The 16,192-nt window shown below is 35.3% G+C and overlaps 1 protein-coding gene across 4 annotated transcripts in view; it reads left to right on the top strand.

The window, feature by feature from the left end:
* The first annotated feature begins 515 nt into the window (after nucleotides 1-515).
* LOC128030088 (NACHT, LRR and PYD domains-containing protein 3) overlaps nucleotides 516-16,192 on the top strand; it is a 29,627-nt gene continuing 13,950 nt past the window's right edge. For 2 of the 4 annotated variants that reach the window (XM_052617588.1, XM_052617585.1), the window contains exons 1-4: nucleotides 516-665; nucleotides 4,201-4,279; nucleotides 4,645-4,758; nucleotides 15,129-15,257. The gene's annotated coding sequence lies outside the window, so the exon portion shown is untranslated. The remainder of the gene's footprint in view (nucleotides 666-4,200; nucleotides 4,280-4,644; nucleotides 4,759-15,128; nucleotides 15,258-16,192) is intronic. The other 2 variants (XM_052617587.1, XM_052617586.1) reach the window with 2 other exon arrangements.

Raw genomic sequence — 16,192 nt, 5'->3', positions numbered from 1 at the left:
TGATCGGCCATGTTGAAGAGACTGTAGCGAGTGACTCGCGTTCATGTGTCTGATCCCGCCCTGGTTGTTAGGCAAAACGTGATTGGTTGGAGAGAGAGCGTGCTGCGATTGGTCAGTGCAACATGGGCGTTGTCTGATTGGGTTAAGTAGACGGTGGGTGGAGTCCACTTATTTGTGGATTTATCTGCACGTCGACGCTAGAAGTGTTTCAAATCCACAAATGCACAGGAAGCGATCCACAAATGCGTGCAGTAATTTACAAATGCACAGACAGCGGTTCACAAATAAATGCCAGGTAGAGTTGTGTTTGTGACATTAAACACATTTGTAAATATATATTTTTTTATTTGCAAATCTCATTTTATTTATTTGAGTTTTATATTTTTTTGTGAAACTCTTTACATTTATTTGTGAATTTGATATATTTTTGTGAATCTCGTTACATTTATTTATGGATAATAATCTATTTATTTGGAATAATGCAACAATTCTGACCCCATACTGCAGTGGTAGATACTTGAGGATCAAAGCGAAAGTAAAATGCACCGGCCTAATATCTCATTTTATGCAAACAGAAATATCTCAACACTTAGTTTTCTTAATTGAGATTTTCTGGATGGAACATCATTCAGATATATGACGGTTGTCCATACATTTCCACGCAGGTGAGTACAGAACTGCGGTATTGGATATTCGTTAGACATTCACTTTCTGATGTGTCATTGCAAAATAGTGGTGGTTCATGTAATATCTCGTTAAGATCGTGCACCTAGTATAGATTAAAAAAAAGTAATTATGATATTATCCAATAATGCAATTGCTTTAAGCATCAAATATAAACAAATAATAGTAAGAAGAATAAAAACAAAACAAAAAAAACTCGGCGAGCTCAACGAGTGGACAGTGTCTCAAAAGTGAAAATCGCACGAATATCCATAAGTTTATAAATTATTCCAGTTCTGTAATAATGTAGGTATAAAACGTGTAATGGTCATGATGGTTAATATATTACGTTAGATTAAGATTAAATGTATTACTTTCATATGATTTATATCCCTGTTGTAATATAGCCTACAAAATAAAATGAATGCTGGCATGAAATAAATATTACAACTTTCTAGTCATCTGTCCCAACGATGTCGCAGAAGTTGTAGTATCTTTACACATACCTGACACACATCATACATGACTTGATTTTGTGTGTTTTTGGTGAATTTTGTAAATATTCAAATAGCCTGCATATAACTTCCTGATTATGTGTCATGATGACGTCACAGCAGTTGTAATATTTTCACACAAGCCTGACACGCATCATTCATGACTTGAATATATATATATATATATATATATATATATATATATATATATATATAAATGAAAATGTCTATAATTTCCGGGTCATGTGACCTCATGTTGCCACACTCACTGTATTATATTCATAAACTGCTTTCACTCATTGAACGTTTTTGGAATATATCTTTGTTGATTTTTGACAATTATTTGAATTATGGAAAACTTTATTATTATTTTTTTAACGTCTTGCTCATTTGACCTGAAATTGTTACACAAGTGGATGTGCCAACGGGATGTCACATGCCCAGGGAATGTAATATGTTTCAATATGTAAAAAAAACAATATATATATATATATATATATATATATATATATATATATATATATATATATGGATAAAAATATATATATATATATACCCCCCTAAACAGATGTGTATAAATACAGTGGGTGTCAACTTGAGGTCACATGATAGTTATATATTTGAATATTTTCAAAATCCATGAAAAATACCCAAAATCATTTTTCCAAAATCCAAGTTGTGTATGATGAGTATGATGTGTGTGAAGATATTACAACTGGTGTGACATCATCAGGTCACATGACCAGGAAGTTAAAAACATTTGAATATTTTTTTAAAAATCATGAAACACACACACACACACACACACACGCACACGCGCACACACACACACACACACACACACACACACACACACACACGGGTACTAAAAAGAAAGAACAGAAGCGAATAAAGTGTTTATTTATTCTTTTTTATTATCATTATTTTACAAAATTAAGTCTACAAATGGCTGAATCAAACAAAGAAACAAAGTATTTGAAATGTCACCATTGTCATCTACAAGTCAAGTCAAGTGCTTTAAAACGCTTTAAAAAAAAAGATTGTGTAAAAGCAACTGAACAACATTCATTAGGAAAACAGTGTGTCAATAATGCAAAATGACAGTTAAAGGCAGTTCATCATTGAATTCAGTTATGTCATCTCTGTTCAGTTTAAATAGTGTCTGTGAAATTATTTGCAATCAAGTCAACGATATCGCTGTAGATGAAGTGACCCCAACTAAGCAAGCCAGAGGCGACAGCGGCAAAGAACCAAAACTCCATCAGTGACAGAATGGAGAAAAAACCTTGGGAGAAACCAGGCTCAGTTGGGGGGCCAGTTCTCTTCTGACCAGACGAAACCAGTAGTTCAATTCCAGACTGCAGCAAAGTCAGATTGTGCAGAAGAATCATCTGTTTCCTGTGGTCTTGTCCCGGTGTTCCTCTGAGACAAGGTCTTTACAGGGGATCTGTCTCTGGGGCTTCAGTTGTCCTGGTCTCCGCTGTCTTTCAGGGCAGTAGAGGTCCTTTCTAGGTGCTGATCCACCATCTGGTCTGGATACGTACTGGATCCGGGTGACTGCAGTGATCTTCTGATCTGGATACAGACTGGATCTGGTGGCTACGGTTACCTCGGAATAAGAGAGAAACAGACAGATGTTAGCGTAGATGCCATTCTTCTAATGATGTAGCAAGTACATCGGGTGTTATGGGAAGCGTTCCCATTCCAGTTTACCTAGTTTATCTTTAACAGATTTGGATATTAAAAGCATATTAGTATGTTATGTGTAAGCCAGGTTAAAGAGATGGGTCTTTAATCTAGATTTAAATCGCAAGAGTGTGTCTGCCTCCCGAACAATGTTAGGTAGGTTATTTCAGAGTGATGTGACGTGACATTCAGCCAAGTATGGTGACCCATACTCATAATTCATGCTCTGCATTTAACCCATCCAAAGTGGACACACACGGAGCAGTGAACACACACACACACTGTGAACACACACCCGGAGCAGTGGACATCCATTTACGCTGTGGCGCCCGGGGAGCAGTTGGGATTCAATGCCTTGCTCAAGGGAACCTAAGTCGTGGTATTGCCGGCCCGAGGTTCAATCCCACAACCCTAGGGTTAGGAGTCAAACTCTCTAACAACTAGGCCATGACTCACCCCAATTCAAGTTTTGAGAACCCAGCGGATGTGAAGGACTATAATACAAGAGCTCATTCAAAGACTGATGTGCTAAACCTTACAGGATTTTATAAGTTATAAGCAAGTTTTTGAAATCTATACAATGTTTGATAGGGAGCCAGTGCAGTGTGGACAGGACCGGGCTAATATGGTCATACTTGGTTTTAGTAATAACTCTAGCTGCTGCATTTTGGACTAGCTGTAGTTTGTTTACTAAGCGTGCAGAACAACCACCCAATAAAGCATTACAATAATCTAACCTTGAGGTCATAAATGCATGGATCAACATTTCTGCATTTGACATTGAGAGCATAGGCCGTAATTTAGATATATTTTTGAGATGGAAAAATGCAGTTTTACAAATGCTAGAAACATGGCTTTCTAAGGAAAGATTGCAATCAAATAGCACACCTAGGTTCCTAACTGATGACAAAGAATTGGCAGAGTAGCCACCAAGTCTTAGACAGTGTTCGATGGTTATTACATGAGTTTTTAGGTCCTATAATTAACACCTTAGCGGTAAGATTTTTTTATCAGAACAATGTAAAATTACAGGAATATGTGACACACTGTGATGATATTTTCTACTTAAGGCCATTAGTTTCCATTTTTGTTTTTACATTTAAACTCAAAACTTAGCCATGTAAAAGAGCTGGCAAATAATATTTTTAAAGTCTTTAAATTAATATGAATATCTGATGTACAGTAATACTCCCACAACCTCCTCATGTTTAAAATCTGGTATTTTAGGTTAAGATTTAAAAGTGTGGAAAATTTTCATTCATAAATGGCACAAATTAGCAATTTCCTGAAAATGACTTTTGGTAGAATAATTATTTTTAGCATTGATATTCTAAATTGCCTTCATGTTTTGTTTCAGTTCAGTCCAGATGCAAATATCAAAGTCATCAAATGGATCCTTCACATAACTTCAGTGGACAAACTGATCTTTGATTTAGGTAAACTTACACTAAACCCTTTATCTTGTTAAATGATCTATATTGAAACAGAAATAATTGTTTGACTAAAGTTTCTGTATGCAATAAATTTCAGAATAAATTAACTAAAAGTTCTCAATTAACAGTTCCGATATGTAGATGTGAATTTGCTGTTAAGTCTCCAACAGCATAATGCATATAATTAGAAAATAAATTAGTTAGAAATTAGCATGACTAATAGTGAACTTTAATTTAGCATATGTATATGTATATATATATATATATATATATATATATATATATATATATATATATATATTCACTTAATCAACAGTCATTCATTATTACAGTGTCTGAATCAAAATGTTCTTCTTTTTTTGTTTCAGTTTGGTCCAGATGCAAAGACCAAATTTATCTAAACCCATCTGTGGGCCCGTGAGTGGTGTCTGGTCAGTGGATCCGCCTCAAAACTTAAGTGGACATGAAGATCCTACGTGTAGGTAAGCATACACTAAACCATTTATCTTATGACATATTCTGTGTTAAAACAGAAATAATTGTTTACTGCTACTGCTGTAATAATTTTTCTTATCAATATCTTCAATGCCTGTATGCAGTTCCTTTCGGATGGCAAGACCTTAATTTACAACTATGATACAGTATGTAAATGTTTAACAGTCGAGTCTTTCCACAAAACTGGTACGATTTGAGTTCCCTTAATTTAAATGTCTCCTTTAATAATGTTTAAAAGCATGACATAAATTTTATCTATATATTAGAAATTATCTTTTTCTTTTTTCTTTTTTCATGTCCCTCATGGCCTTCTATGAAAGTGTACTTGGGATAATCTTGGGATTTCTTTTATAACATTATTAATATTGTGATATTGTGATTGTCAAGCTTTATGACTCAACGCCATTACAATAAAATAAGATATAAAATTATTACTTGTAAAGATGATCATTATTTTAACAAAATATATGATTTCTTAATATCATGCATACCATGTGCTCTCCTGTTATTCACTACATTTAGGGCAGGGGCCGTTTTGAGCAAAAAATAAATAAATAAATAATTAAAAAAAGAAATCTCAACCTCATTATTTGATAATAACAGGGTTGTGAGATTTTGATGGGGTTGTGCTTTTAACACTTTGGCTCTTAAATTAGCCAGTAATTTAAATGAATTATTATATTTGATCAAGAATCTTATACCACATGCATATGTGAATGTATTAATATCCATGTCAAAGCTATGTATGTGTGTTCACATGTGTGTTCTGTATATTTTCACATCTCGGTAAGTTCAGTAAATTCTACAAACAATACCCCATAATGACAACGTGAAGGAAGTTTGTTTGAAATCTTTGAAAATGTATAAAAAAATAAAAATAATAAATCACATGTGCGTAAGTATTCACAGCATTTGCTCAATACTTTGTTAAAGCAACTCTTGCAGCAATTACAGCCTCAAGCCTTTTTGAGTATGAAGCTACAACATCTTGGCACATCTATTTTTGGACGGTTTCTACCATTCTTCTTTGCAAGACCTTTCAATTAGGATATTTTTTAGACGATATGGATTTTGACATCGTATATATCGATATATTGTTTATATTTAATTTCTGCGATGCACGGAATCCAGTCATAAAAACGGAATTTACAGTTTAACGTGGAATGTCATGGAATTTGTCAAATTTTGAATGAATTAATCAAAAAGTAGGTAATTTCACTCACATCAAATCGTGATATGGACTAATTTCTGTAAATATCAAGCTGGAAAAGTCTATTTAAAAATGAATGTTCTGCTTGTCTGTGTTAATGAATGGTGCAGAAGCGCGGCTTCATTCATTACACACACGAAAGCGTGCGTAACGTAAACTAGTGCTGGGCGGTTTGACCAAAAATTTAATCACTTTTTTTTTTCAATTATACCGTTTTTTTTTTTTTCGGTTTAATATTGTTTTTTTTTTTTTTTCATGCATAATCAGGTGTACAATGCATTTTCTGCTGGTTGATATTCCAAGACGTGCTTGCGGCTAAGTTGCTGGAGCAAATTGCTCGCGTTGCCACCTTTGGCGACAATTTTAGCCTGACAGCACTTGCATAAAATGAATGTTTGGTCGACATCGGATTTTTGGAAACCAAAAAACCTCCAAACAACAGACCAGGCTCCTCTTTTTGGCTGTAATACCTGTTTCACACATAATCTGCCTGCAGTGCATATGCAGTCCACAGCACGGACTCATTGTGCATTCACACATGACGTGTTTGCAGTCCCCTACTAATCCGCGTCGGTTTAGTCCACAAACACAACATTTGTTAATTGTTTTGATTTCATATCATGTAAAAAATAAAAAATAAATTATATATTTTTTTCAGCATTGTAAGTCTTTTATCACAGAACAGTAACAATCTTTCATATAGACATTAGTTTAAACTCAATAAATATAAACAACGCATTCATGCATTTTACCTCTAGGTTTGTATAATAAGCTGCTCAAGCAAGAGGCAAAACATTTAAACACAATAATTAGCCTTCTTTTCTTGTAAACATATTTAAAATTAAAACACCACAGACAGATACAGTCTCCTGCATTTTGCATTTAAATCTTTATCACAAGCAATCCCACAGGTCTTAATGAACTTTGTTTTTCTGCTTCCATAAAAGTGAATATATATATTGTTTTCCTTGTTTATCTAAAAATGCTCTTTTTCTTGTGTTAAACCTAGCCAAAAACCATGTGACTGTGTTTCCATGTCAATCCATATTAATTTTTCCCGCAAACAATGCGCTTTTGCTTTAATTCATCGCCTGCAGCACAGCAAAAATTGACGTACGTCTAGTACGTTAACAAATCGCTGCACTGCTGCAGATGACATACCGCTCCTTGAACGCACTGATGGACCGCAACCTCATGCTGCTGGAATCCGTTAATACACACTGCAGACGGATTATGTGTGTAACAGGCGTTATAATGTAACACCAGAGCACTGCTGAGTTTACCCTCACCACGCCTCGCACAACATTGTAACATTGTAAAGGGTCCGTCTGCAACAGTGTTGCGCGGCGCAGCATAACGTTCGTTCCTAACGCTGAGTAATTAAATACACCGATATGGCGGTATATTCCACATTAACTTCATAACTAAAATATACACAGGTTTTCGGTATGAACCGGTTTACCGCCCAATACTAACGTTAACACATGAAGAACATCTCCAGAACTGCTCTGAGAGTCACTTCATTAGCATTTGACAGTTTGATTTGAGTAAAACTAGCGTCAAATATCACATCATAGACTGTAGTATCACATACACAGAACTGTAAAGGTACGGTAACCTGTCAAAATAAAAGTCTGGTTTAGTTTAAAGATAAGTATTTGCCAGAAATCTATTATTATTGTTCAGCAGAATGTACATAGCCTAGTACTATTAAAGTTAAACGAACATAATTTTTTAAGGAATAATCACACAACATTTCTTCTATGTTTTATTTTTAATAGTAAATCCCCTTTGTTTAACAAAAAATAAAGTTTGCTTAATTTTCAATAATTAAAAGATAAATTAAATGAATGTTTTATGCCTTCATTTGATAACCAGAAAAATGTGAATACACAGAATTTCAGATGGGAAAAAAACATATCATAAGGCCATTTTAAGAATTACTTTTTGACAAATTAAGTTGTTTTTATGCATTTAAATAATTACACATGCTAAAACGCATAATTAGGTAACAATAAAACATATGGTGAAGAAAAAATAAAACATTGTATAGGGGCCTAAACATTTAGTATTTGCCATATTTGTTTTTGCAGTAGTTTTGGGGGGTTATTTTTCCTGTAAAGATATCGAGATATATATCGTAAATCGAAATATAGCTAAATATATCAAGATATATTTTTTGCTCCATATCGCCCAGCCCTACTCTCAAGCTCCATCAGGTTGGATGGGGAGTGTCGGTGAGTAATTTTTCAGATTTCTCCAGACTTGTTAAGTCGGTTTCAAGTCTAGGCTCTGGCTGTCCCACTCAAGGACATTCACAGAGTTGTCCCGTAGCCACTCCTTCGTTATCTTGGCTGTGTGCCTAGGGTTGTTGTCCTATTGGAAGGGGAACCTTCTGCCCAGTCTGAGATTCTGAATTATTATCATTAATGCTATCTCAATATTTTGGTGTACTGCGTTTTTTTTCTACTCTTGACAAGTCCCTCAGTCCCTGCCACTGTAAAATAGCCATACTGCACGAGGCTGTTTCCACCACACTTTACTTTTTGGATGGAACTTTTCAGGTAATGAGCAGAGCTGGTTTCTTTCAAATATGATGCTTGAAATTGAGGTTTATCAGACCAGAAAAAACTTGCATGAGGTAGTCTGTCTGAGGCTTCTTTAGGTGCTTTTTTGCAAATGTCAAAAGTTTTTTCATGCGTCTTCACTGAGGAGAGGATTGAGTCTTGCCAGATTGTCATAAAGCTCAGATCGATGGAGTGTTGCAGTGATGATTGTCCTTCTGTAGGTTTCTCCTATCTCCACTCATGATCACGGAGGTGGAGGATGATCAAGTTCTTGGTCACCAGTCCAACCAAGGCCCTTCTTCATCAGTTACTCAGTTTGGCCAGGAGGTTAAGCCACTTTTTTGATAAAAAATTATAAGGGTACTGTGGTGTATTTTGCCGGTTCTCCCAAGGATCAAACTCAGTCAGGGATTTTTCTCTCAGAAGAAAAGACTTTATTTTAAGCAAAACAAAGTCGAGAGCTTGTTGCAAGAAGTTCTGTCGAATGCTGGGTTGCATCTCATTATATACCCTATACAGGGCGGTTCCACATGGTAAAACTTTTCCTTTAGATTACACTTTACCTAAGTCCCTAGGGAGGGGAGGTCCTTAATGTATGTCTAACCATATGTTATTCATTAGCCCTGTACATTCCTGCACGTAACCATATTCCTTTCTATCCATTTCCTATAGGATTATAAAGGAAAAACAACTAGCAACAAAAATGGCTAGATTCACATTGATTATTCTGGATTGATTAAAATCTTACTAATAAAAATCTTCCACATATTCTCCCCTTTGAGACTTAATAAGTCTCACATTTGATTATTCTTATCCAGAGTGCTACTCCATAATCCAGTCATATTAGTTACACTACCTAGTGACTAAATAAGTCACATTGTATTATCCCCAGTGACTAGATTATGAAATTCCACTCTGAGGGACTACTGGACCAAACATCTCTCTCCTACTTTGACAAGGAGTGAGTAAAAGATCCAGTCTCCCTAACCCCTCTTTTAATAGTAAACATTGTTAAAAGCATGAATGTGCAATTGGTTCAGCATTTGCCTGGTTATCACAGTTTTGTATAAAAGGCGTAAAAATACATACACATACAAATACAAATCACATCACACATTGAATATCACAAGATTATAAGAGTTGAACTTCAGCTTAGATACCTTATGTATCAATTTCCCATTATTTTGATATCTTTGAATTTAATTTGCTTAACTGTGGCTTTGACTAGTGACCTCAATATAGGAAGTATACAGTAAAATAGTAAATATCCTGTCATTAATGCCATTCCTTTCTATAAATACAGCATTTTCCCCAAACATAACACATACTTTTCCTTCTTCAATTCACAAATCTTGAGCTTTTCTATTTTGCTCTTTTCATTCTATTTGTTGCATCCAATTGCTCTATTTTTCCTTCAAATCTTCCTACATCCATATTTCCCTTCTCATAACCTTCAAATTCTTCATCTACCATTACTTAAGATTATCTTTCCATTTTTTCTTTTCTATTTGTTGGCTCACATCTGCACCCAAGTATTTTGATCTCAGTAGCAGTCCCATCATTCTCTCATTCCTTCTTCACCAGGGAGACTCTTTGCGAGTCGTTGCAATGGTCTTTCCCTCGTTGGCAAGGGTGGGTCGTTACTAGCACGCCCTTCATCCCTCACTTCATGCTGTGTGGAGTTGTTGAAGCTGGTTGGCGTATTTTAAGGTTAGAGATGTGAACTCAGGTGTCACTCTGTAACCGTTTTGCTGATTCATGCAAGGCTCTCTTGAGATCATTACTACACCCTCACTGGTTCTCTTTAATGGAGAGAAGCATTCCTTGGTCTTACTAGAACTGCTGTCACCTGTAAATGGAAAACTTAAGAGTTTTTTGTTAGTGTTATCAAGCATGCTAATTTGTTCATCTTGCCAGTCGTCCTTCTTGGTGTGACCTGTGGAAATGTAATGTGGGTTGAGGGCTGTCTTGGCCCCTTTTTGAGTTTTCACAATTTCAGTGTTGTCTTTACTATTTTTTAATTCCTTTTAATTTTATTCTCAACAATTTGCTTATTTAGTTATCTTTTTATTTTGTAAACTGAGTTCCACTATATCACTGGATAATTTATCTAGGCCTATGTTGCTCAGTAGCATAGGCCTTTTGCCCTGGAAAACACTCAACCCACTGTATTTATTTTAACAGTCAGAAAGACAGTATTTCATCCTTTTGACACAGAATCAGCTCCATCATGATATGCTGAAAAGAAAGTTAGATGTGGGGTGGACAGAGCAAGCTTGCTTTGCTCTGCCTTCCCGTGTTATACGCTGCGCATGTGTGGCATTGTTTTTCTTTCTGCCACAACAAAGACCTTGGTACTGACCAGGAAACTTAACCAAATACATCCATGGTCATTATTTTACTGGGCATAAATTTGCCCTGTGGGCCCACATTCATATTTGTATACAGCTGTTTGGGCAAATTGATTGAATTGCCTCAGTGTCTCGTCAGACACTCTCTTTCATGCCATACAACACCATCATTCATACTTTTTCACACATCACTCCCCCTTTTTTTTTTTTTTTTTTTTTTTTTTTTTTTTTTTTTTTGCCAAAAACTTTTATTTTCTTTCTTTCCTTACTTTTTCCAAAATCTCATAGATTAATTTGTTTAGAATATTAGGCCTAGGCATTGGGCATTTGAGAGAGCCAATTATCATTTCTCAAATGTCATGTGTTTGTCTAATTTAAAGTTTAGTCAAATACTTTTTTGTTATTGCTCATGAGCGACTCTGAGAAGAGGATTGGAGATCTCTGCATATCTTGGATCCATGGCCATCAACATTTCCATCTGGTTATCCCCAGTGATGACAGTATATGTGATTTCATGATTTTGGATCTTTGGAATAATCTTTTATTCATTATTATTTTATTCAGTTTTACCTTAGAAAATTACCTTTACACAAAATGGAGTGACCAATATTTCTATTTTTTCAACCATATATATTTTTCCTATTGTTCATCAAGATACCCTTTTTTATTTTATTTATTTATTCTATTCTTTCCCAAAGAGCTCAGCATTGTTGTCAAGTATTTAGTTGTGCATTTCCCCCTAGTTGTTTAATGAGACAGTCTTACTATGCCAAATCCAGCTCCATGTTTATCTGATTGGTGAGTCAAGTACTCACTTCTGTCTGTAAAAATTATTTTTTCTTTAAGACATGAGGCTGGACTGGTACCTATTGAAAAGCAGATAGAGAGAGTTAGTTAAAACACAGAATTTAAGGAAGTGCTGTGAGACCAGTGAATAATCAAGATTAAAACATAGTAAATAAAATAATCAAATAAAATAATTAACATTTGAAGCAGTCTCTATAGTGTTCATTGAATATGCAGGACCTGTGCACTGAAGGGATGGAAGTCCTTCTGGTGACATCCTCAGCCTGGGCTGTTGTACTGGGTCGTCAGTCTGTGATGGCACTCAAAGACCTGATGTTGTGGTGTACGGTCTCCGTTGTTTTTCTGTTTCTTCTCAGTCTGGCTTCTGGTTGCTTTCTGCCAGAGTTTTGCATTTCATAATGTTCTTTTCACCCTCAGGAAAAGTCTCAAATGAAAGATTCACCTTTTCCTGCTTTAATTTCAGTCTTCTCCTTGCTGAAGTGTGTTCTTCTCTTTCAAGAGGGGAGGGGAACATCCATCAGCCCCTCCCTCTTCTTCTCTCTGCAGCTGTGTTTGCTGCTTTGCCATTCCTCGACAGACTCCAGTTCATTGCTTTCCTTTGTCAAGGCACTGTTCCAGAAATCATCTGAAAGTTTAACACTCAGAGACTGCATTAATCAAATGTACCTATGTAACTTCTGACCAAATTGTTTCTGAGCAGTCAGCTCTTTTTCTAATTTTCACTTTTCAACCTCTTCTTTCAGTGGTCCCTTAATAAAAACTAAATCATCTTGTTGAAAACAGCAGTTCTCTTATTCTTTGTTAGTTAAGCAAGTTCTTCATTGCAGGAAAATAGCAAGCATTTTTCTTCTTTGCAAAATGCAGAAATCAGCTATCTTTATTATCTAAATATACTGCAATAAAATAAAATAAACCTTCCTTTTATATCAGCATGACATGCATATGGTAAAATAAAGACTTCAATCATAATTTTTCTTCTATATTTGCATACATGATTCAGAATAATCCGGTATTTGTGAATTAATGTTTCCTAACCAACATAAAATAATTCCTATTGTTGTAAATAAAATAATTAAATTTAATTCTCTAAGCAACTAGTTCCCTTCCTATTGTAAAATACCTATAGCTTTTGAATCCAAATGTCTATTAACTTGGTCACCCAATCTTGCTTTCATTCCACATTGCACAAGTTATTTCTTTTATTTTTTACATTTAAACAAGCCCAATCTCTGAAACTCTGTAATGGATTAACTTTCATACTGTCCCAGGGATAACAAGAAACAAATTTTAGATGTCTTCACGTATTAAAAAAGTTTTAAGCACGTGCATCTTTTAAATTCATCTATTAATAAAAGTTGTTCAATAATAAATGCATATCTTATTTTAATTAATTTATCATTATATCTATATTCCACCATATCTGCCCTCTCTATATTAGTCCATTTCTTGGAACATTTGTATTTATTTTTCTCTAAAACAACCTTCCTTCAGTTAACTTTATTGTTTTAGGGCTCCTGCACTTATCCTTTCTCAACACCAGTCTCTGTAACCTGATCACTCCCAAGTGATGGTCCAGGAGGGGAGAGCACCTCTTGCTCCACCCATGTAATACAACTTTACTGTGGAAACGTCCTCCTTTGTTCTCACTCCCACTACACTGGGCTCAGAAAATTTTCTCCCCTTTCACACAGACATCCTAAATGCAAAAATCTATTATAGATCTTGGTTCAAACTTTATTGATGCTATTTTCCTAAACCCATTCACACTTGCTACACTCTTTATTGAGCCAGAGTGCTTATTCTTGCATACTTTTTCCCTTTATCTAAGGGATAATCACACATTAATTGTCCTTTTATTATCAAGGCTCATAATACATTCATCCCCCTCAAGTGGATACTAGCTGCGTCCAACTCCACCCAGCCACCCTGAAGTGACGGTCCAAGAATGGTGCGCAACTTTTACCCACCCAACGAGGAATTTCTTTGTTCACACATTCATTCAGTCCGGACACAGATACATTCACACAACAAAACACAGCTCTTCCTAGAGCTCGCTCTACCTAGAGCGTCCTTAAGGGCCCATCTATTCAGTCCTTCGAGAATTTCACTTATACATTCTCAAAGCGGTATCCATGGGACTTTTCCTCGCGATTCCTTAACTAATCTGCTTATCCGTTTATCACTGTCCTACCTGGCACAGCTATCCAATAAACACAGACCACAGCATGCCATGTCTTTCTGCCTACACCATATTTGTCTTAAATCGAGGTTGCCTTTCAAGGCCTTCCCATTAATAACCCAAATATGTGCATGCAGTTATTTCTTCTGGAGTAAAACCCCTTTTTCAATTTAGATATCATATTATTTTTCTAAATTTGGAAGAGCAGATTTTAAGTGTCCTTACCACTCAGAGCTGACCAGTCAACAACACACACTAATTATATAAGCAAAAATGCTTACCTTATTCTATGGTGGCCACCACTGTGTGTGTGTTGCTCATCAGTCAGCTCAAGAGCAGTCGTCCACTCTGCTCCTTTCCAGTCCCATCTGGGGTGCCAAATCTGTGGTGTATTTTGCCGGTTCTCCCAAGGATCAAACTCAGTCAGGGATTTTTCTCTCAGAAGAAAAGACTTTATTTTAAGCAAAACAAAGTCGAGAGCTTGTTGCAAGAAGTTCTGTCGAATGCTGGGTTGCATCTCATTATATACCCTATACAGGGCGGTTCCACATGGTAAAACTTTTCCTTTAGATTACACTTTACCTAAGTCCCTAGGGAGGGGAGGTCCTTAATGTATGTCTAACCATATGTTATTCATTAGCCCTGTACATTCCTGCACGTAACCATATTCCTTTCTATCCATTTCCTATAGGATTATAAAGGAAAAACAACTAGCAACAAAAATGGCTAGATTCACATTGATTATTCTGGATTGATTAAAATCTTACTAATAAAAATCTTCCACAGTACTTTCAGAAAAAAAAAAAAAAAACACTTTCAGTCTTTAGTATAGCAAAAGAGTGAGATTTTATGTAACTTTCATATTTGCAAATACTGAATTAGTGTGAGGGACACCTGATTAAAAGGAAAATGTTGATTTCATTATAAATACATTTTATGGTCATATTCAGAGAGCTCCCATAGTGTCCATAACTGGGTTGAATATTAATAGTGTTCATATCTTAAAATAATGGCCAATAAATAATAGGGATTTGAAGCCTAAGGTGGAAAAATATGTTTTTCAGGAAGTTAAATATGTCATTGATGCTGTGGGGTGTTCAGAAAAGTTATATTTTGGTAAAAAAAAAAAAAAGTGTACGTCCAAATTATACCGGTTTTGTGGAATGACTCAGTTGTACTTGCTGTTATGTTTCCAACAGCGTAATGCAAAATAATGAAAAGTGTTTATACCTTAAATATACAGCATGGAGCCACCAGAACCCAGCTGTGTGTCCATGAAGAGTGACTGGTCAATGGAACCTCCACGTAACTTTAGTGGACACACTGTAACATCCAATAAAGCAGATCGTTACAACACTAATCTTGGGTTTAGGTAAATGCTGCACTAAACCTTACATCTTGTTGCACTTTTACTTACACAAAGAAAGAATTGTGCAAATTCAGTGCTGTTAAAGGTCTTCAGTGCCTGTTTGCAATGCATTTCAGAATGAAGATCGTAATTAGAAGCTCTGATATGTGTATGTCAACACAATAACAGCTGCACTTGCTGCATATGTCTCCAAAGACATAATACATATGAAATTTAGGTCACCCAATTTTTATTGCAGTCATAAATATAAGATTATGTGAATTACATTCACTTGTTTTTACCTTCAATATACAGTGTAACAACAATGAGTTTTACATAGTAATTAACTCAAATGATATATAGGGAATTTGAATAATTAATCAAGAATTTGATTAATATATATCTCAGAGGACAGTTACATTTAATTTTATTGATTATGAAAAATAGCTCAATTGCCAATACCAATACTAATCACAGGGCACTGTAATTTACTCATTAATATGTCAATATTACATTCTTCATATCAATTATTGTGATATCTCTTACTGTAAATTATTGCAGATCAAAACCGTGGTATGTCCAGCACACCACTATAGACCTATCAATTTTCAATAAAGTTATCACGCCTTATAATTCAAGGAAAAGTATTCTCTGGCCATGAAAATATTATCCTATCCTTATGATAAATTTAGTTTCTAAATTTAGAGCTTGTAGCTAAAGACCAAAACATTTCAGTGACTCGTAATGTGAGTGGGGTGGAGTCCAAAGCCAATCATTTTATATATGAGTTTTTAATAATTCAACTAGTAATACATCAAACTACAAATCACACAGAGTAAATATGCGTACGAAAATACAGACAATAAACATTTAAGAGACATAACGGAATCCAAATAAAAGAGAGAGAGAGAGAGAGAGAGAGAGAGAAAATAGAATGGGATCACATAAGGAGCTCAGGT

This window comes from Carassius gibelio, chromosome A16 (genome assembly GCF_023724105.1).
Source record: "Carassius gibelio isolate Cgi1373 ecotype wild population from Czech Republic chromosome A16, carGib1.2-hapl.c, whole genome shotgun sequence".
NCBI lineage: Eukaryota > Metazoa > Chordata > Actinopteri > Cypriniformes > Cyprinidae > Carassius > Carassius gibelio.
Note: the sequence above shows the minus strand (reverse complement) of the source record. Positions and strands in the feature narration are given on the sequence as shown.